The sequence below is a fragment of the Oratosquilla oratoria genome, chromosome 11, assembly GCF_046742065.1.
Source record: "Oratosquilla oratoria isolate Oo_2021 chromosome 11, ASM4674206v1, whole genome shotgun sequence".
Taxonomy (NCBI): Eukaryota; Metazoa; Arthropoda; class Malacostraca; order Stomatopoda; family Squillidae; genus Oratosquilla; species Oratosquilla oratoria.
Window position 1 is genome coordinate 50,094,065 of NC_134787.1, and position 20,744 is coordinate 50,114,808.

Consider the following 20,744-nt stretch of genomic DNA (forward strand, 5'->3'; position numbering starts at 1 on the left):
CTTCTTCTTCTTCTTCTTCTTCTTCTTCTTCTTCTTCTTCTTCTTCTTCTTCTTCTTCTTCTTCTTCTTCTTCTTCTTCTTCTTCTTCTTCTTCTTCTTCTTCTTCTTTTCTTCTTCTTCTTCTTCTTCTTCTTCTTCTTCTTCTTCTTCTTCTTCTTCTTCTTCTTCTTCTTCTTCTTCTTCTTCTTCTTCTTCTTCTTCTTCTTCTTCTTCTTCTTCTTCTTCTTCTCCTTCTTCTTCTTCTTCTTCTTCTTCTTCTTCTTCTTCTTCTTCTTCTTCTTCTTCTTCTTCTTCTTCTTCTTCTTCTTCTTCTTCTTTCTCCTCTTCCTTCTCCTCCTTCACCTCTACCTCCTTCTCCTCCTTCACCTCTACCTCCTTCTCCTCCTCCTCCTACTCCTCGTCCTCCTCCTTTCCCTCCTCCTCCTACTCCTCGTCATTCTCCTTCCCCTCCTCCTGCTCTTCTTCTTCTTCTTCTACTTCCTCCTTCACCTCCACATCCTTCTCCTTTTCTTTCTCCTCCTCCTCTTCCCCCAACTCTTCCTCCTCCTCGTCCTCCTCCTCCTCCTCCTCGCCCTGTTCCTCCGCCATGCAGCCTCGAGAGAGCCCGGGTCTGCCCCCATTGTTCCCCGGGTTCCACCAGCTGCGTCGGACTTGGAACGCAATCTGCGTTTTCTGGTGCACGCATGCACACACACACACACACACACACACACACACACGCACACACACACACAATCACACGACACAAATATGAGTGACGTCTGATGTAAAAATTGGCGACGTCAGAGACGAGCATGAGTGAAGTCAGACTTTATGTGTGACGTCAGCGATTAATGTGGTGACGTCAGAGATGAACCTGAGTGACGTCAGCGATGGATATGAGTGACGTAAGGGATTCATGTGTGTGACGTCAAAGACGAACGTGAATGACGTCACACATTCTGAATGGTGGAAAGTCTTAATTGATATGGTCCATTCTTACAACTTGCCTAGTCATAAGTCTGATTCACTAGTCCATATTTGTTTTAATTGGACTACATGATGTCCCAGAACTCACCAGAAGTTAGGTTGGGTTCTAGGCGTTCGATCTAGTTCTCTAGAATACGTTTCCTGTCTCAGATTTAGTTTCTAGTTTGCTGTAATCAATACTAAACAACTGGCCCACCAAAGCTCCAGCCCTCATGTTTTCAAGGATTCCTACAGTCATAAGGATTTTATCCTTGGAATCCTACAAATACAACAGGACGTGGAGGTTTTATGAGCTAAGTTGAATTTATTACCAGTGACAGGACTTCTTAGAGTGATTGTACAACGTATTTCTCTCTCTTTTCCAGAGGGATCTGGATCGGACCAGACTGCGTCTCTTCCATCAGGTAAGGAACCGAAGAAATTGTGTCCGGGGAACCTGAAGGGAGGTTTTGTAGAGGAACGAGAGGCTACCGGGAGGTTTCTGCCGAAGGTCCCCTGAAGAATGGCATCACGAAGTGATGAGTTCGACAGAAGATCCGTTCACAAAACCACAAAAGGACCCCCTGAGTTATAAGTTATACAACATGTAGGGCTGAGAGAGAGAGAGAGAGAGAGAGAGAGAGAGAGAGAGAGAGAGAGAGAGAGAGAGAGAGAGAGAGAGAGAGAGAGAGAGAGAGAGAGAGATGGATATTACCTTTTTGAAAAAAAAGACGTGAAGTGGTCAGCGACTTCTGGACATCTCTGTATACAAAGGAAATAGGTACAAAGTGTTCCAAGAGCTTGTCGACCGTCATCTATGGTTTTATATGTTACCGTATAGGATAATGTTTTACTACCTAGTGTGATCCTCATACAACCAGTTCTTCCGCCGATCTTGTATCAGATACCAGAGACGTCATATTTGTATTATCATAGACTGAAGAGGTGTGTGTGTGTGTGTGTGTGTGTGTGTGTGTGTGTGTGTGTGTGTGTGTGTGTGTGTGTGTGTGTGTGTGTGTGTGTGTGTGTGTGTGTGTGTGTCTGTGTGTGTATGTATGTGTATGTGTGTCTGTGTGTGTATGTGTATGTACATGCACGTGTGCGTATGCACAATCTTGTCATTTCTCTGACTTTAACTTTTTAGACATAACTTTCTTTACTTGACATGTAATATATATTTTCAATTCACCAGATGCCTTTCAATGGGATGGAGGTTTGTAAATGAAATTCCATTAACAGAGAAGGTTCTGAATGTTATTTTAGTAACACCAACTCCGTCACCGTGTCCTCCATTTTGTGATCCATCAACCACTCTTGAGGAGACTCTTAGATTTTAACGTTGACAAATGTCAGCCAACGTAAAGATTTAAGTAAATGTTTCCCAAAGAGTCACTCTGGATGACCTTTTGTTATTGAGGAGGATGCCACGGGAATGAATAAAATCACCTGGCGGCAGTCAAGAGAAAGTGCCTCCCCCCCCCCCTTCTGGCACGTTAGGAGGTCATTAGAAATTGACACTAACCTTTTGGCCACTGAAGAAGAAGTGCCTCAAGGAAGAATAAGATCGACAGACGGCAAGAAAGGAATAGTAGGAAGCAGGTCACCCGAGACATAAGGGGTTTCAGACTTCCGATCTGGTCTTAGACTTGGCACTTGACGAGGGGCCATTGTGTTCCGCGCGCCGATTCGTGTTCTCCTCCTGCATTGTGTTCTTCGGCAGAAAGACGGCGTGTTCAGTCCATTACAGCGGCGTGCCGCGTATTCAGGCCCCTCGTTCTACATTTAGCGAGCATCAGGGGCTATTCAAAACAAGGCATCTAATTGGATAATGGCTAGTGCGTCTCAGGAGCCGTTGGATTTCCCCCTAACGGTCGTAACGGATTTAACGGACGTCGCATCGGTCTGCACCTTGAATAATTTCGGAAAAATTTCTCATTTGGATAAAGAATTTCGTTTATTTGTATATCATTGATATATTTATTTATTTATTCATGTATTCTAATTACTTGCTCACTTATTTAGTCATTTACTTGTTTATTTATCTATTAGTTTATTATTTTTTTCATTAATGTTCAGTGTCTTGTGATATTGCTATGGCATGTTAAGTCTGGATCACACCTCGTGACTGCAAACCCTGGGTTCGATTCCCAATGGCTCCCAGTAACTTCTGATTGCTATGCCACTGCGAACACAAATGACAAGCTGACGGCTTTGGCCGCAATGAGGCCATTCCTCTGACACCATTGGGCAACGGTGAGACACATCATCTTCTGACATATTTGACACAAGACATCTGCATTGTGGCACACATACCTTGTCATGATGGTGTCTCCTTGTGGAATAAGGAAAAAATTATGATGATAGTGATGATGTGATAGTGATAATGATGCTGGTAGTGGTGATGATGATGGTGATGGTTATGGTATGATGATGGTGATGATAAAAGTAACGTTGATGCTAAACATAGTTATAATTACGATAGCGATATCGGTGGTGGTAGTGGTGATGGTGATGGTGATGATAATGATGATGATGATGAGGAGGAGGAGGAGGAGGAGGAGGAGGAGGAGGAGGAGGACGATGACGATGGCGAAGACGAAGACGAAGTTTTTGGCAATGGTGGTAGTTACTTCAGTGACCCAAAACATAACAACAATAATACCAGCGGCATCATTAGTGATGATATAAGTGGAGATGAGTGCGTCGCAGATGACAGCAATAGGGACGATGATAGAAAACTAATCAAAACAAAATAACATAAGAAAATTAATTAAACGAAATCAAACAAGATAAAAAGATAATAATGAAATAAAGTAGAATAAAATAAAAATAAAACAAAACAGAATAAAAGGTGTAATAAAATAAAGAAATAAAGTAAAATAGAATATGATAAAGATTAAATAGAATAAGATAAAGTATGAGATAGATGGAAAGTAGAAGGAGGAGGTGGAGGAGGAGGAAGAGGAGGAGGAGGAGGAGGAGGACCTGCGTCCAGCACCTCAAGAAGAGAGAGCACCACATCGAGTATTTACTCAAGTTCCACTCGAGTCGCCTTCGAGTTCAACGTGAAGATCTCATCTTAAGTCTAGTGTGCTCTCTCTCTCTCTCTCTCTCTCTCTCTCTCTCTCTCTCTCTCTCTCTCTCTCTCTCTCTCTCTCTCTCTCTCTTTTAAATGTTGAATATTTTTTTAATTCTTACATTCTATTTAATTACATCTTTTCGTCCAAGTATGAGGTATTGACTATCTAGATATTATGTCAATATTTTGGGAACTTGAGTGAAATCCCTACGGACCTGAGTCACGCAGCTCTTGTAACAGAAGACTCTTCCACTCGAAAGAAATCTTATCGCCTTTATATTTTATTTTATTTCTATTTTATTTTATTTATTTGTTTATTATTTTTTTTATCTTTATTTTATTTTATTTATTTGTTTATTTTGTCTTATTTTATTTCATATTTATCTTATTTATTCATTTATTATTTTCTATTTTGTTTTATCTTATTTATTTTAATTTATTTTATCTTATTTTATTCTATTCTATTTTATTCTATTTTATTTTATTTCATCTTATCTTATCTTATCTTATCTTATCTTATTTTATTCTATTTTATTTTATTTCATCTTATTTCATTTTTGTCATCTACATTCTACTGCTTTCCTAGAAAGTCTACCACTTCTGTGACGAGACCTCTTCAGCGCGGTATTGTTTCCAAAGATAAACCCGCTGGTTGTTTTTCCATATTAGTGTGTTCAGCCTGGTTCCCGCCTCGTAAGCAAAAAGTCCCGAGAACGATTCCCCGTGGCCGCGGCTTATTGCCACTTGTCCCAGCACTCCGAACTCATAGACTCCAGGCGGAGCTAGGCGACTCCTGGTGTGTGCTCTTCACGTCATTCTAGTATAGAAAGAGTCTTGAGTTACTGATCAGTAAGAGCCTTCTAGGTTAGGTTAGGATATGCTTAGCCATGGATAGGATAGGCTATGCTACGTTAGGATAAGTTAGGTTATGCTAGGTTGGACTAGGTTAGGTGAGGCTAGTTAGGTCATGTTAGACCAGGTTATGCAAGGTTAGGCTAGGTGAGGTTAGGTTAAGCTATACTATGTTAGACTAGGCTAGATTAAGTTAGGTTAAGATATATTAGGTTAGACTAGGCTAGATTAGGTTTGGCTAGGTTAGATTAGGCTAGGCTAGGGTTAGGCTGGCATCACTAGATTAGGCTAGGATAGGATAGGTTAGGCTAGGTTATGTTAAGTTAGAGTAGGTTAGGTAAGGTTAGGTTAGGTTAGGTTAGTCTAGTCATTCTGAGATAGGGAATGAAACTCTTTGAGAAACAATTCTGTTCTCTCCGTTAGGAAGACTTCTTCGGCAAGACTGACCGGGTCAAAGCAACCAAAAAACATTTTCCAAAAGTTCTTCTCGTTTCAGAAGCCTTTGTCAGCTCCTCAGGTTGTCGGACAAGATTTTTTTTTTTTTCTTTTTTTTTTCCAAACATTTTAGCATTTCCGAAATGAAAATTTCTTCAAGAATGGAAATTCTTTCGACTCGGAGTAGAACGTGCTCAGTAACCCCTCTCAAACACTGTGGACGTTCTTTATATATTTTATTATGGTTAAGAACAGGCAATGTTATGCCGCCAAGTGGTGGGACCCCCTTCAATAAGGGGTCCATGCCTTTGGCTGCATGAAATCATTTCTCCTCAACCAGAATGAAATCTTCAAAGTTCGTCAGCGTATTGAAGAAGATGAGGGGAGGAGTTCTGTATCCATCCTCTCGATACACTCGATTGTATTATACAATACCTCCTCGGACTCGAACTACAATGTTGATTCGAAAATGCCTCAGAATCCCGTGGATAAAGGTACTGTTACACATATTTATGGCTGTCGCCAGACGATTTTATTCTCTTCGAGAACCCCCCTTCCCCTCTCCTCACCCCTCCATTCACTCTTCAGCTCGGAACTCTTGCCCATCGAGCGGAATAAAATCGCATGACGGCATTTGAAAATATATGTAAAGATTCTTGATAACTAAGGTTCTAACTTATAGACGGAAAAGAGGGTGGAAAGTTCTTTCACCTGAATAAAATCACCTGATGATAGAAAATTATAGGTAAGAAGGTTCCCCACACTACACGGTCTATGGGGTCTCAGACTACAACATATATGAATAGATATGGATATATATATATGCATATATATATATGTATATCATATATATATATAATATATATATATATGTATATGTATGCGTGCATGTGTGTGTATAATGTATATACATATATATATATATATATATATATATATATATATATATATATATATATATATATATATATATGCATATATCACTGTCGGTTGCAAGACTTGTCGGTCGGTCCCTCACCCTCACCCCTTCCACGAAACCCGCAGAAACCGTTGAAAAATTCGAGACTCACTTTTAATTCAAAGTTATACTATCATTTAGCTAAACCATTCCTCTTTTTCCAGACTGTAAATATTAACTCGCGAGTCCCTTCCCCTTGGCTGGCATATTGACCCTTAGGTGAGGACGACTGAAGGGTCGGAATTGCTTCCACGGACCTCTCCCCCCTCTCCCCCACCGCTATCGTCAAAAACGCGAACTTCCACTCGTACTTCACGAGCAATAGATCGCCGGAAGTTGACTGTACGAGGAACAGTCGCTCCCTGAAGTTCTGGTGCCCCCCTTGAATATAAATACTTCAATATTTCTCCTTCTTTCTCTCTCTCTCTCTCTCTCTCTCTCTCTCTCTATATATATATATATATATATATATATACACTGTATATATATATATATATATATATATATATATATATATATATATATGTATGTATAAATCTGTGAGTGTGTGGGTGTGTGTGTGTGGTGTGTGTGTGTGTGTGTGTGTGTGTGTGTGTGTGTGTGTGTGTGTGTGTGAGTGTGTGTGTGTGAGTGTGTGTGTGTGTGTGTGTGTGTGTGTGTGTGTGTGTGTGTGTGTGTGTGTGTGTGTGTGTGTGTGTGTGTGTGTATACATGTATACATGGATATACATATGTATATATATATATATATATATGTATGTATATATATATATATATATATATATATATATATAATAGATATGTATGTATATATATATATATATATATATATACATATGTATGTGTATATATATATATATGTATGTATATATATATGTATATATACATATATATCTTATATATATACATATATATATATACATATGTCTGTGTATATATATATATATGTGTGTATATATATATATATATATGTATATATATATATATGTATATATATGAATATACAATATTCAGAAATCCTCCATGATATGGAATATAAAACTCCAAATTCAATCAAATTTCGAATACTGGAAATACTTTTTGTTTAGTTTATTTATTTATTAATTTATTTACATTCTTATCTACCTATCAATTTATGTATTTATCTGTTTATCTACTTGTAAATCTATATATTAATTTATTTATATATAATCAGTTGTTTATTTATTCATTTATTTTATATATATATATATATATATATGCATATGTATATATTCATATATATATATATATATATATATATATATATATATATATATATATATATATATATATAGATATATATACATTTTCTCCTTTTTTCAGAAAGGATTTTTCGTTCCGAATATTGGAAAATTCGAATTTTAAAAAGTCTTAATAGAAGAGAAAACATTCCGAAGTTCCCTTTGGGAAGAGCAACATAACTTGTAGAGCCGTCTGTGTTTTTTGGTGTTTGGTTACCTATTCATTTATACGTTATTTTGATTTATCTATTCATTTATTTATTTTACATGTGTCTTAATCATTTGATTTATTTTTCCATTTGTTATCATATTATAATTTATTTTTGTTTATGACTTAATTTCTTTTTTACTCCTTGAAGGACCAAATGGTCTTCTTTCTTCGGCGATCCTCACATGGGTCACTGGCGATGAGGGGAGGAACCCTTATCTCTGTTGTGACTCACCAAGGACCATCCCCCTTCCCCCCTTCATCCCCCCTTCCCTCCTTCATCCCCCCTTCCCCCCTACCCCCTCTCCCACTTGTCACTCCTCTAAGACGACATAATACAAAACTTACAAAAGATTCATCTCTCTGAGATGTGTGTAGGAGCGGATATGTGAAATCTAGATTATCTAACAATGAACTAAATAAACACTACCAAAGGCTTTTTCCCCCTTACACGGGGGGTAGCCAAAATAACAAATAGATAAAATGCAAAAATAGATAGATGAATATATAAGTAAGAAGATAATCAAATCAAGAGATTAATACGACCTAAAGGAAAGTAATATTACACAACGATTTAACAAGTAGATAAGTGAATAGATAAGAATAATTAAGATAAAAATGTTGTCAAAATTAATTGATAAGAAATGAATTTGTGAAAAAATTAATTAATGAATAAGTAGATGAACAAGTAAATAAAATTAAATAAAATTGATTGGAATAGGTATATCTCAAACAAATTGATTAATAAATGAATAGATTAGAAAATAAACAAATTAATAAACAAGTAAATGGAAAATTAATGTGTTCAAATTAAATTAATAAATATATAGATAAAAAAGAGAAAGTGATGAAATTGGAATAGGTTCATATTGAACAAATTAATAAATGAATAAATAGATAAATAGATAAATAGATAAAAAAAATTAACTGATAAATAGAAAGAGTAAAATAAAATAGATTGAGGGTGGTAACCTACTCCACCAGGGCAAGTTGACTTTGTCTTTTACCGAGACATTGTCTTCATTTGTATGGAATTCGTTCCTGAATCTCAAACTGACCACCATCTTCCTTATCAACCAGACCATCTCAGAATCTCAAAGTCACTTCTATTGTCCTCTCTGGTGATCACATGTCCCCACAGAAATAAGCCTGAGTAGAATGTGTGCCATTAAACGGAATTAAAGAAGAAAGAATGGAGGTTTCAGAGCTTGTGACGCGGAAAAGGCTTGTACAGAAGCTCAGCGACGCGGAAACAACGGCGACATGACGTCACCACGCGTTATGGCGAAAACAAGACTAAGCTTGTGGGGGGCTCTCATCTCATGTCCATGCTTGCTCAGTACATAGCAAGCAGTTGTGTAGAATAACAAAGAAGTCATTAAATACATTGGACGTAAGGTAACAAATCTTATTTTGCATTCTGTCGCACTTAGCCAGAACTTCTATCGTTGGGGGACAGTCACACTGAAGAAGCTTCGAGATGGTAAAGTAGAGATAGACAGCAACAGAAGAAAGAGATAGCAGACGCTAAAAAGTAATCAGTATTCTTCTCTGAGTGGAAATTAGTCTCTGGTCATAAAAGTATGCTGCGTGACTCTGATCCACAGGGGTGTCATCCAATTCCTTAGAATATTGACTCTCATAGAATTTATGCAGGAAAAATAACAGACAAAAAACATTAAGTGTATGGAGAGCGGTTATATAAGATAACAAACAACAGCCATTATGGGTATAGAAATTTTTTATCTAGCATTTAGGGAGCAGTTGTATAAAATAACCATATATATACATATATATATATATACATATATATATATATATACATATATATATATATATATATAATATACATATATAACGTAGTATGTGTAAGGAGTTGTATAAATTTTCAAACAATACTCTTTGAGCTCATAGGAGCAGTTACATAAAAATGAAATCTACCAGCCATTTCCTCTGCAAAAACAAAATTTACATACAAAATTAATCACTGGCTGAAAAATTCATGTTGTAAATCACAACCTCACATAGAAAAATTCTAACCAAAATTTATCAAATCTAAACTATCCTCACCTGACCTAACCTAACCTGTCATCATCTTATCTGACCTGACCTAGCCTATCCTGACCCACCCTAACCTAACCATACGTACCCTACCCGGATCTGATTTAATGACGAATTAAAGATCCTTTAGGAAGGTCGGATATAGGCGACTCCCCCATACCACCCCACCACCCATCAATGTCATCAAAATATCGACAGTTTGGGGAGTAAACTCGGAACCTCCACATTAATCACCGATATAACCGATAAGAAAAAAAATAAAAAAAATAAAATAATAATAATAATAATAATATTGGAACACATTCTCCCTTAACATTTTCATCACTTAATAAAATCACCTGACGGCAGCTATAATGAACAAATGACTCATGACATACTTGGAGTGAGGCTAAGGAACTCCCCTCCTCCCCCCTTCAGAAAGGAGATTTATCTTATTACGTTCCCACTTTGGTATTTTATTTCCATTTGGCCAACCCTCGCCTCCCTTTCTCTCGAAATAATGACCTTCAGACCCTTTGACTTATTTTATATTCCAGTTCCTTGTTTCACTCTATCTTACCTTGTTTTATTTTATTTTCGTTTCTTTTCTTTTTTGTTTCATTCTATTATGCTTCTTTTGTATGTAGAAAATTCCGCTTATAATTGACTTCCTGCAATAGACTTTGTGGTTCATTACAGAACAGTTCTATCCCCTGGAAGGACGAGGCAACCTCTATGCACGACTTTCGAGTCATACAATTTCCCTGTATTTGAATAAAATCACCTGGCGACAAAGAAGATGTCTAAACAAGTCTAGAGAGGTACTTAGAGGATTACCACAACCAGAAAATTACCCAAATTACTCACTTGTCGGTAATTACCCGAAGGTCGAGGGCCACTGTTCACGGCAAATGCCTCAGTAGGAGGTTGTGTCCCGGCAAATGCTCTTCATCGAAGCTTGTTATGGAACAAAAGGTCCTCAGTTACTTTGCACTCTTTCTCTCTCATTCTCACTCTCTCTATTTATCTCTCTCTCTCTCTCTCTCTCTCTCTCTCTCTCTCTCTCTCTCTCTCTCTCTCTCTCTCTCTCTCTCTCTCTCTCTCTCTCTCTCTCTCTCTCTCTCTCTGTGTGTGTGTGTGTGTGTGTGTGTGTGTGTGTGTGTGTGTGTGTGTGTGTGTGTGTGTGTGTGTGTGTGCTTGCGAGCGCGTGTGTATCTATGCATGTATGTACGTGCGTGTGTGTACGTGTGCACCCTAAATACACACATATACATGTGTACCAGCATTCATCCTCACTCGTATACACAAAAACGCAAATATGACTAAACATGATTATGAACGCGTCTCCATTCACAGAAGCAATATTCAACAACCCCAGTATTTCCTTTTTTTCTTTTTTCTTTTTTTTTTTGAGGGGAGATTGAGGCTTGAGGAAGGGACTACTACTCCTACAGGAGAAATGGAAGCTCCCCCTCCTTTCCCCACTTCTCCTCCTCCTCTTCCTCCCCCACTTCCCAAGCCGGAGACCCGACAAGGCACCAAATAACCAAACCGCGGTTAGATCCGTATCATAGGCAGGCGCCATATTCGTAGTCTTCATCCCCCCGTATATGCATCCAAGTGCATTTGTGGATGAGCCCTTGGCCCGAAGAGCTCGAGAACGAGCCTGAGCGAGCGAGAGGGAGGAGGGGAGGAAGAGGTAGAAGGGGGGAAATATTCTGTTTGGAGAAAGGGGAGGACGAGGGCCATCGGCGAGGGGTCCGAAGACCAGGAGCGGGTTCGAAATGAGGGCGAGCAGTTGATCAATCACAGGATAGAGTGTTCTATCTCCGCTCCCGCGGTGGGCGTAATGAGAACAGTACATTCTCCCCCCGCCATCCCCCCGAAGAGGAGCACCTCAGGGTTCTCCTGAAAGACGAGGTTATGGTGTTCGACGAGAGGAGAGTTCGTATGCAAGGGACGCTGGGGAAGGAAAAGAACGATCTCAGGAGTCGAAGGGGAAGGGTGCGAAGGCCCTCCTTCAGGATATGACCAAACTGACGCAGGGGAGAACAGTCCGGGGGGCAAGAGGTTGAGGGCGTTCCAGGAGTCGAGGGAAAGTAGGTAGCGACCCTCCTTCAGGATATGACGAACCTGACGAAGGGGAGAACGAACTAAGAGGAAGTCACTTCGGAGGGGGAGTTCGAAATTGGTCTTTGAGTTTCAGGAGTGTTCGGAATCCAAAATGCACCCCCCCCCTCAAAAAAACAAACAAACAAAAACTGAGGCTCTAAGAAAGTCCTCAGGGAAAGCTTAAGTATTGGGCCCATAAGTCTTGGGCGTCTATGTTCGACTCTTAATACGTCTGTCGTCAAGTGATTTTATTCATTTGAATTTAAAACCCGATTGAACTTTGTGTCTTTATTCTTGTGTCGGTTACGGCTGCCTACAGGCGATTTTATTCAGTTTAGGGAAATCCCTGAAGACATTAGGGGGGTGGCTGAGACCCTGTCAGACCTAATCTTCATCCGCCAGGTAATTCAAATCGCCTGAAGTTAACCAGAAGAAAATGTGTGAAGTAGTCCACCACGCGGAGCAAGGTTAAAGAGTAGAAAACAAGGTTATGTGTATAACGTAACCAGTAACGATGTAATCTCAATAATCAAACTCGGCTGTCGCGTAGCCTGGATAAGATGGTAGCAAGCGGGACTTACACTCAGAGGGACCCGCGATCAAAGCTTGGTTACGACCAGGTTTGAGTATTTGTAAAAGAAGTTTTGAAAATAGTCTTAAAGAAATTTTGAGAATATTCTTAGTAAAAAAAAAAATCAAATGAAATATTCTCAGCATTGTTTTGAAAATATTCTCAGCAACATTTCGAGAATGTTCTCAACCTTCTTTCCTTTGAAAAATGTTTTTCACCAAAAGGCGCTACTTCTACATTTGAATATTTTATTACACAGTTTACTCCGCATTCCTCATTCATGTGTATAAAAATGAGGCCATTATGAAACTCTTGGGACTCGTCGACGTCGGAGTGGGGAGGAAGGGGCAGCACCGTGCCTCCTGATAAAAGAAAGAAAAAAAGATGAAAGATCCCAGAGTTCAAAGTGGGCCACCCGAAGCGAAGGGAGGAAGTAAAGAAAGTGGGCCACTTGTGGACCGAAGTGTCTGATACGGATTCACGGCCCAGGTGACGCAAGGACACTCTCGGCCACGCGAGAAAGACCTCCTATCGCGCCCCGTCTTGCCCGGGGGGGTGGGGGGGGTGGGGGGAATGGGGGGGGGGGCTGACGACGACGACGCTGAAGGTCTTGATTTTTTTTTATATTTTTTTTTTTTTTTTTTTTTTTTTTTTTTTTTTTACGGAGCTGAAGGTCTTGATTTTTTTTTTGAGAGAGAGAGAGAGAGCTGAGGGACTATCAAAAAAGCTGTCGGTATCTTTTGGGTGCGAGTTGTTCTGTATCGTTTTCTTTCTCTCTCTCGGTCTCTCTCTTACTCACTTTTTATCTTTTCTCCCCCCTCTCTCTCTCTCTCTCTCTCTCTCTCTCTCTCTCTCTCTCTCTCTCTCTCTCTCTCTCTCTCTCTCTCTCTCTCTCTCTCGCTCTTTCTTGTATAATAAAAGGTCTTTTTGGGTACTGAATATTTTGTAGTGTCGTCAACACAGCTGCATCTCTCCCCTTGACCCACCACCTACCACCATCACCCCCCCTTTCCCCCTCCATCCTCCCCCATCCCCCTTCTCCTCCTCTACCTCCCCCCCCCCAACTGGGTTCCATCCTGGAGGAAGAGCGCGACAGTCGATTCAACGTCAGAGCCATTGGCACGAACCGTAAACCTCCTCTCCCCTTTCCTCCTTCTCTTCCTCTTCCTCTTCCTCTGTCTCTTCCTCTTTATATTCCTTTCCCCCTCCCTTCTTCTCTTCCTCTTCCTCTTTATCTTACTCTCTCCCTCCCTCTTTCTCTTCCTACTCCTCCACCTCCTCCTCCTCCTTATTTTCCTCTTCCCCTTCTTTCTTTTCCTCTTCCTCTTCCTCTTTATCTTCCTCTCGCCCTTCCACTCCCCCTTCTTCTTTCTCTTCCTCTTCATCTTCCTCTCCCCTTCTTATTTTCTTCCTCTTCCTCTCCCTCCTTATCTTCCTCTCCCCTCCCTCTCCCCCTTCTTCTTTCTCTTCCTCTTCCTCTTCCTCTTTATCTCACTCTCACCTTCCTCTTTCTTTTCCTCTTTGTCTTCTTCTCCCCTTCCTTTTCCATTTTTTCTTTCTCTTCTTCCTCCTCTTCGTCATTTCCTTTTTCTTCCTCTTCCTCTTCCTCTTCCTTTTTCTCTTTCCCTTCCTCTTCCCCTTCTTCCTTTTTCTTATTTTCTTTTTCTTTCTTCTTCCTCATTTTAGTTTTCTTCCAATTCTTCCTCGTCCTCATTCTATTTTTCTTCCTCCTCCTTTTCCTCTTCCTCTCCCTCTTCTTACCATCATCCTCATTCTCTCTTTTATCCTCCTCTTCATTTTCCTCTTTATATTCTTTATCTTATTACTCTCTTTATCTTACCTCTACTCTCTTTTTCCTCTTGTTCTCTTTTTCTTCCTCTTCTTCCTCACTTCCCTCTTCCTATTTTCTTCCTCATTACCTTTTTTCTAATTTCCTCCTCATCCTCATCCTCTTCCTCCTCCTCCTCCTCCCCTCCTCCTTTCCCTCTTTCTATTCCTTTTGCTGTTCCTATTCAGATTCTCCTCTTTCTTCCTCCTATCCCTCTTGCTCTTTCTCTTCTTGTTAATCTTTTTTTCTCTTATTTTCCCTCTTCCTTTTCCTACACCTTCTCCTTTCCCTTCACCTCCTCCTCCTATTATTTCTCTACTATTCCTCCTCCTCTTCTTCCTCCTCTTCCTCTTCCTCCTCTTCCTCTTCCTCCTCTTCCTCTTCCTCCTCTTCCTCTTCCTCCTTCCCTTCCTCCTCCTCCTCCTCCTCCTCCTCCTCCTCCTCCTCCTCCTCCTCCTCCTCCTCCTCCTCCTCCTCCTCCTCCTCCTCCTCCTCCTCCTCCTCCTCCTCCCCCACTTCTGCAGCATCAATCCTGAGAAGTGACGCGGAAAGTGTAGGTGAGTCGGTCTGTGGTGATGAGCTGAAGATGAAGCAGAAGAGGGGGAGGAGGAGGAGGAGGGGGAGGAGGAGGAGGAGAAGAGGAGGGGAAAGGGAAAAATAAGGAGGAGGAGGAGGAGGGGGAGACGGAGAGAAAGATGGGGTAGGGGGGGCGAAGAGGAGGAGAAGAGGCAGTGCAGGAGGAAGTGGAGGTGGAGGAGGAGGAGGAGGAAGAGGAGGAGGAGGAGGAGGAATATGTTGTCAGATTAGCTTTTGAGCGACGGGGAAGGGAGAAGAGGGGAAAGAGAAAAGAGGAAAGAGGGGAGAGGGGAGGAGAAGAAAGGATAAGGAGATTGGAAGAGAGAAAAGAGAAAGAGAGGAAGGAGAAGGAGAGGGGAAGAGAAGAAGGGACATATGAAAAGAGGAAATAAGAGGAGAGAGGAAGAGACGAGAAGAGAAAGGACGGGAGGGAAAGGAAGATTTTTTTATGCTCATAACCAGCGCTTCTATAATTTCCTCAGAGAGGTTGAGACATGGAGGTAGTGGTCAAGGAGTGATTTAAGGAGGGCAAAAGCAAAATGGAGGATAAGTGGAGGAGAGGGGAGGGAAGGAGAAGAGAGGAGAGGAGTAGGGGAAAGAAGGGGAAGGATAGAAAGGAGATTAGAGGTATAGGGGTGGGAAAGAGAGGAGAGGAGAGGAGAGGAGAGGACAGAGAAGTGGAGGGGAGAGGAGGGGAGGGGGGAGAAGGGGGAGGGGAAGAGAGGAGAGGAGAGAGGAGGGGAGGGGAGAGGAGGGAAGGGGAAGAGAGGAGAGGAGAAGAGAGGAGAGGGCAGAGGAGGGGAGGGGAGAGGGGGAGGAGGGAAGGGGAAGAGAAGAGGGGAGAGGGGAGAGGAGGGGAGGGGAAGAGAGGAGAGGAGAGGAGAGGAGAGGAGAGGAGGTGAGGGGAGAGGAGGGGAGAGGGGGAGGGGAAGAGAGGAGAGGAGGAGAGAGGAGGGGAGGGGAAGAGAGGAGAGGAGAGGAGAGAGGAGAGGACAGGAGAAGGGGTCTCCTTATAATTTATGTATTTTGATTTACGTTCATAGGGTTTGGAGCGTTAAGTAGAGAGTGACAGAGAGAGAGAGAAAGGAGCGAGAGGAATAAAGAGTGAAAGAGAGAGGGAGAGGCAATTTAGAGGAGAAAAGAACATGAAGTGGTGATAAGAGAGACGAGAAAAAGAACAATAAAGAGCGCTCAAGGCAGAGAGAGAGAGAGAGAGAGAGAGAGAGAGAGAGAGAGAGAGAGAGAGAGAGAGAGAGAGAGAGAGAGAGAGAGAGAGAGAGAGAGAGAGAGAGAGAGAGCACCTAAGGACCTCAACTAAGGCTCGGCGAGAAAGTGAAGAAGTAAAAGAGCCACGGAATGAGGTGGAGGAGATAAGGATAAAGGCTCTCAGGAGACAAAGGAAGCAAGAGGAGGAGATAATGGCAAAGGCTGGCTGGAGACAAAGGAGGATATGGAAGAAGGAGATAAGGATAAAGGCTCTCAGGAGGCAGAGGAAACAAGAGGAGGAGATAATGACAAAGGCTGGCTGGAGACAAAGGAGGAGAAGGAAGAAGAAGGACATACGAATGAAGGCTATCTGGAGAAAAAGGAACGAGAGGAGGAGATAATGACAAAGACTGGCTGGAGACAAAAGAAGAGACTGATGGAGGAGACAAGTATAAAGGCTGTCCGGAGACAAAGGAAGCAAGCGGAGGAGATAATGACAAAGGCTGGTTGGAGACAAAGGAGGAGACGGAAGAAGGACATAAGGATGAAGGCAGTCTGGAGAAGAAGGAACGAGAGGAGGAGATGATAACAAAGGCTGGCTGGAGACAAAGGAGGAGATAGAAGGAGGACATAAGAATGAAGGCAGTCTGGAGAAGAAGGAAGCGAGAGGAGGAGATGATGACAAAGGCTGCTAGCTGGAAACAAAGGAGGAGAGCGGGCGGAGGAGATAAGGATAGAGTCTGCAAGGAGAGAAAGGAAGCGATCAGAAGAGTCTGAAGGCTCTTGGGACGACAAACGAGAGGACAGAACTCGTCGAAATGGCCAAAGAAACTGAGGGGAAACGACTGAGGGGACGAGAACAATTTGGGGGAAGTGAGGGAAAGGGGGGGGAGAAAGGCTGGGGGTGGGGGGAAGGGGAGAAGGAAGAAGTAGGACGGGAGCCGATGTTGGAGAACTGGAACGATGAATTTGGCGGGGAAGGTCTTTATCTCCCTTTCTCTCTTTTTTTATCTCTTTCTCGTTTTCCCTTACTCTCTACCTCTCTCTCTCTCTCTCTCTCTCTCTCTCTCTCTCTCTCTCTCTCTCTCTCTCTCTCTCTCTCTCTCTCTCTCTCTCTCTCTCTCTCTCTGTCTGTCTTTCTGTCTGTCTGTCTGTCTGCTTGTCTATCTATATATGTCTATTTATCTATCTATTTATTCTTACTTGTTTTGGATCAGACGGTCTTCTACCACCAAAATGGTCTTCCATTGTATTCTTTTGTAAGAGCGAGTGGGTGAGAGTGAGTGAGTGAGTGAGTGAGTGAGTGCGATAAGAGGGAGGGAGTCAAGGAGGAAGGGAAGGAGAGGTGAGAACGAGGAGATGAGGAGGAGGAGTAAGAGGAGGAAGAAGCGGAGGAGTTGGAGGAGAAAAAGGAGGAGGAGGAAAATGAGGAGGAAGAGGAGGAGATGAAGTAAGAGGAGGAAGAGGCGGAGGAGTTGTAAGAGAAAAAGGAGGAGGAGGAGGAAAAGGAGGAGGAAGAGGAGAAGGAGGAGGTGGAAAAGGAGGAAGAGGAGGAGGAGGAGGTGGAAGAAGAGAAAGAGGAGGAGGGAGAGGAGGAGGGAGAAGAGGAGAAGGATGAACAACTAGGGAACAAAACCTTTTCCAAACATTTTTCGGATTTCCATGTAGATTGAATTGCTTTCGTGGATGCTGTTGTGGTTGTGGTTGTGGTTGTTGTTGTTACTGTAGTTGCAGCCATAGTGGTAGACATGGTCGTAGTTACATTGTAGTTGAAGTTGTATTCGTAGTTGTAGTTTTTGTAGCTGTAGTTGTTGTAGCCGTAGGTGTAGTTGTAGTCGTAGATATAGTTATTGTAGTTGTAGTTGTACTCGTAGTTACACCCATAAGTGTAATCGTAGTTGTAGTCCTAGATGTAGTTTTAGTTATATTTATGGTTGTAACTATAGTTGTATTTGCATCCGTAGTTGTAGTTGTAGTCGTAGGTGTAGCTTTAGTCGTAGTTTAGTAGTTGTAGTTGTATCCGTATCTGTAGTTGTAGTTGCAGTTGTATAATTATAGTTATAGTCGCGGCTTTAACCGTAGTTGCATTTGTATCCGTAGTTGTAGTTGTAGTTGTAGTTGTAGTTGTAGTTGTAGCTGTAGTTATACTCGTAACTGTACCTGTAGCTCCAGTTCTAGTTGTAACTTTAATTGAAGTTGTACCTGTAGTTGTAGTCGTAGTTGTACTTGTAGCCTTAGTCGTAGTTGTAGCTGTATTTGTAGTTCTAGTTGTAATTTTAGTTGCAGATGTAATAGAAACTGTGGACAGACTTAACACTGTCCCCCACGTCTTCGTCGTCTTCGTCGTCGTCGTCGTCGTCGTCGTCGTCGTCGTCGTCGTCGTCGTCGTCGTCGTCGTCGTCGTCGTCGTCGTCGTCGTCGTCGTCGTCGTCGTCGTCGTCGTCGTCGTCGTCGTCGTCGTCGTCGTCGTCGTCGTCGTCGTCGTCGTCTTCGTCGTCGTCGTCGTCGTCGTCGTCGTCGTCGTCGTCGTCGTCGTCGTCGTCGTCGTCGTCGTCGTCGTCGTCGTCGTCGTCGTCGTTCTTTGAGGACGACAGTGCCACTCAACGACATTGCGGAACCTTTCGCAGTCACCGCCCCTAAGAAGGTGACGGGGCCCCTTTGTACGAGGCTTTAGGAATGTTAGTGTTGGAGATGGGGATTAAGCTGACTCTGTTGTTGGAGAAGGGGCAGGGTGGTGTTTGTTGGTGGATGGGGGTAATTGTGTTGGAGTAGGTGAAGGTGGAGGGTCTGTGTGATGGGGTTGTGTTGGTGATGAGGGAGGGTTTTGTTGTAGAATCTTCTGGTGGAGAATCTGGTGATAAGGACGTGTCGGGAAAAATAGAATAAAATAAAGTAGTTTCAGACTGGAGAGGGGAAGATGGTGGTCGCTATGTCAAGTTCTGGTTTCTGTCGCTAGGTGATTTTATTAAGGTAATTGAAATTGCAAACATCATCTGGCATCATCCGGCGACGCCGCTTAGTGTGACATCGGCATAACAATCTTTTGTTTTTGTTTTTATTTTATTTTATCTTATTTTTTTTTTTTTTTTTTTTTTGTATTCTGTCTTGTTTTATCATTATTTTTTATTTCTATTTTTATTATTATTATTATTATTTTTAGATCTCTGTGGCTTCCTACTCCATGTTTGTGGTCTTTTTTTTTTTTTTTTTTTTTTTTTTTTTTTTTTTGTCTTTTCTTCAGACTCTCCTCCAAGTGTCCGACTTACCAAATCCTTTACATCACGTCCTCTTCCTCCTCTTCTTCCTCATCCTCTTCTTCTTCTTCCTCTTTTTTAATCTCCGTTCTCTTCCTCTCCCGTCTCTTCTTCTCCATCCTCTTCCTCTTCCATTTCTTCTCACTCGTTTTCTTCCAACTTTTCCTCCTTTTCCTCTCTCTTCGCCTTCCTCTCTCACTGTTACTTCCTCTTTGTGCCTCTCCTTCTCTTCCCCCCTCTTCCTCCTCTTCCTCCTCTTCCGTTTTTGTCTTCTTTTCCTCCTCTACTTCCATGGCCTGTTCCTCCTCCTCTTCTTCTTCAACCTCCTTCTCAACCTCCTCTTCTCCTCAATCTTCTTTTCTTCCTCAACCTCCTCTTCTTCCTCAACCTCCTCCTTTTCCTTTTTCGTCTTTCTCTTTTTTCTCCTCCATTTCCTTGTCCTGCTCCTCCTCTTTTTTCTCCTCCTCCTCCTCCTCCTCTTCCTTTTCTTTTTTCATCATCTCCTTTCCCTCCCACATTTTCCGTCTTGGCCTATTCCTCCTTCTATTCTTATTCAACCACCTCCTCAACCTCCTCCTCCTCCTCCTCCTCCTCCTCCTCCTCCTCCTCCTCCTCCTTAACCTCCTCCTCCTCTTACTTTTTCATCTCCTTTTCCTCTCTCATTTTTCTTCTTGACCTATTCCTCCTTCTATTCTTCTTCAACCACCTCCTCAACCTCCTCCTACTCCTCCTCTTACTCCTCCTCCTCCTCCTCCTCCTCCTCCTGGTCCTCTTACTTTTTCATCTCCTTTTCCTCCCATATTTTTCTTCTTGGCCTATTCCTCCTTCTATTCTTCTTCAACCACCTCTTCAACCTCCTCCTCCTCCTCCTCTTCCTTCTCCTCCTTCTCCTCTTCTTCTTCCTCCTTAACCTGCTCTTCTTACTTCTTTTCGTCCTCCTGCTGCTGCTGTTCCTCCTCCTCCTCCTCCTCCTCCTCCTCCTCCTCTTCCTCCTCCTCCTCCTCCTCCTCCTCCTCCTTTTCTTCTTTCTCCTCTTCTTTCTCTTCTTCTTCCTCCTTAACCTCCTCTTCTTAGTTCTTTTCTTCCTCTTCCTCCTCCTCCTGGAGCAGTCTGCCTGCTGGCCCTGAAGGTCTGGACCCCTTTGTGCTCTCGTCAGGTGTTTTCTTTTTCCGAAGGTTCTTTGGCAGCTGTTGCCGAGTTATGCTTCTTGCAGGGCCCCCCTACAACAACAACAACAACAACGAGTTGTGGGCTCATTTCTCCACAACCCTTTGGCTGAAAGAGAGAGTTCTTACATTGGAAGCATCAACCCTTTCGCCACAGAGACGGGGGCTGTACCCCCGAGATGAATAAAATCACCTGACGGCAGCCAGAAATTAAATTTAGAAAAGACTCTGTTGGTGAGGTCAGAGGACC

At 42.2% G+C, this 20,744-nt stretch overlaps 1 protein-coding gene across 1 annotated transcript in view; it reads left to right on the top strand.

Moving 5' to 3' along the window:
* Positions 1-1,331: 1,331 nt before the first annotated feature.
* LOC143029814 (fibroblast growth factor receptor-like 1) overlaps positions 1,332-20,744 on the top strand; it is a 200,308-nt gene continuing 180,895 nt past the window's right edge. Inside the window, exon 1 of the mRNA XM_076192849.1 lies at positions 1,332-1,373. The gene's annotated coding sequence lies outside the window, so the exon portion shown is untranslated. The remainder of the gene's footprint in view (positions 1,374-20,744) is intronic.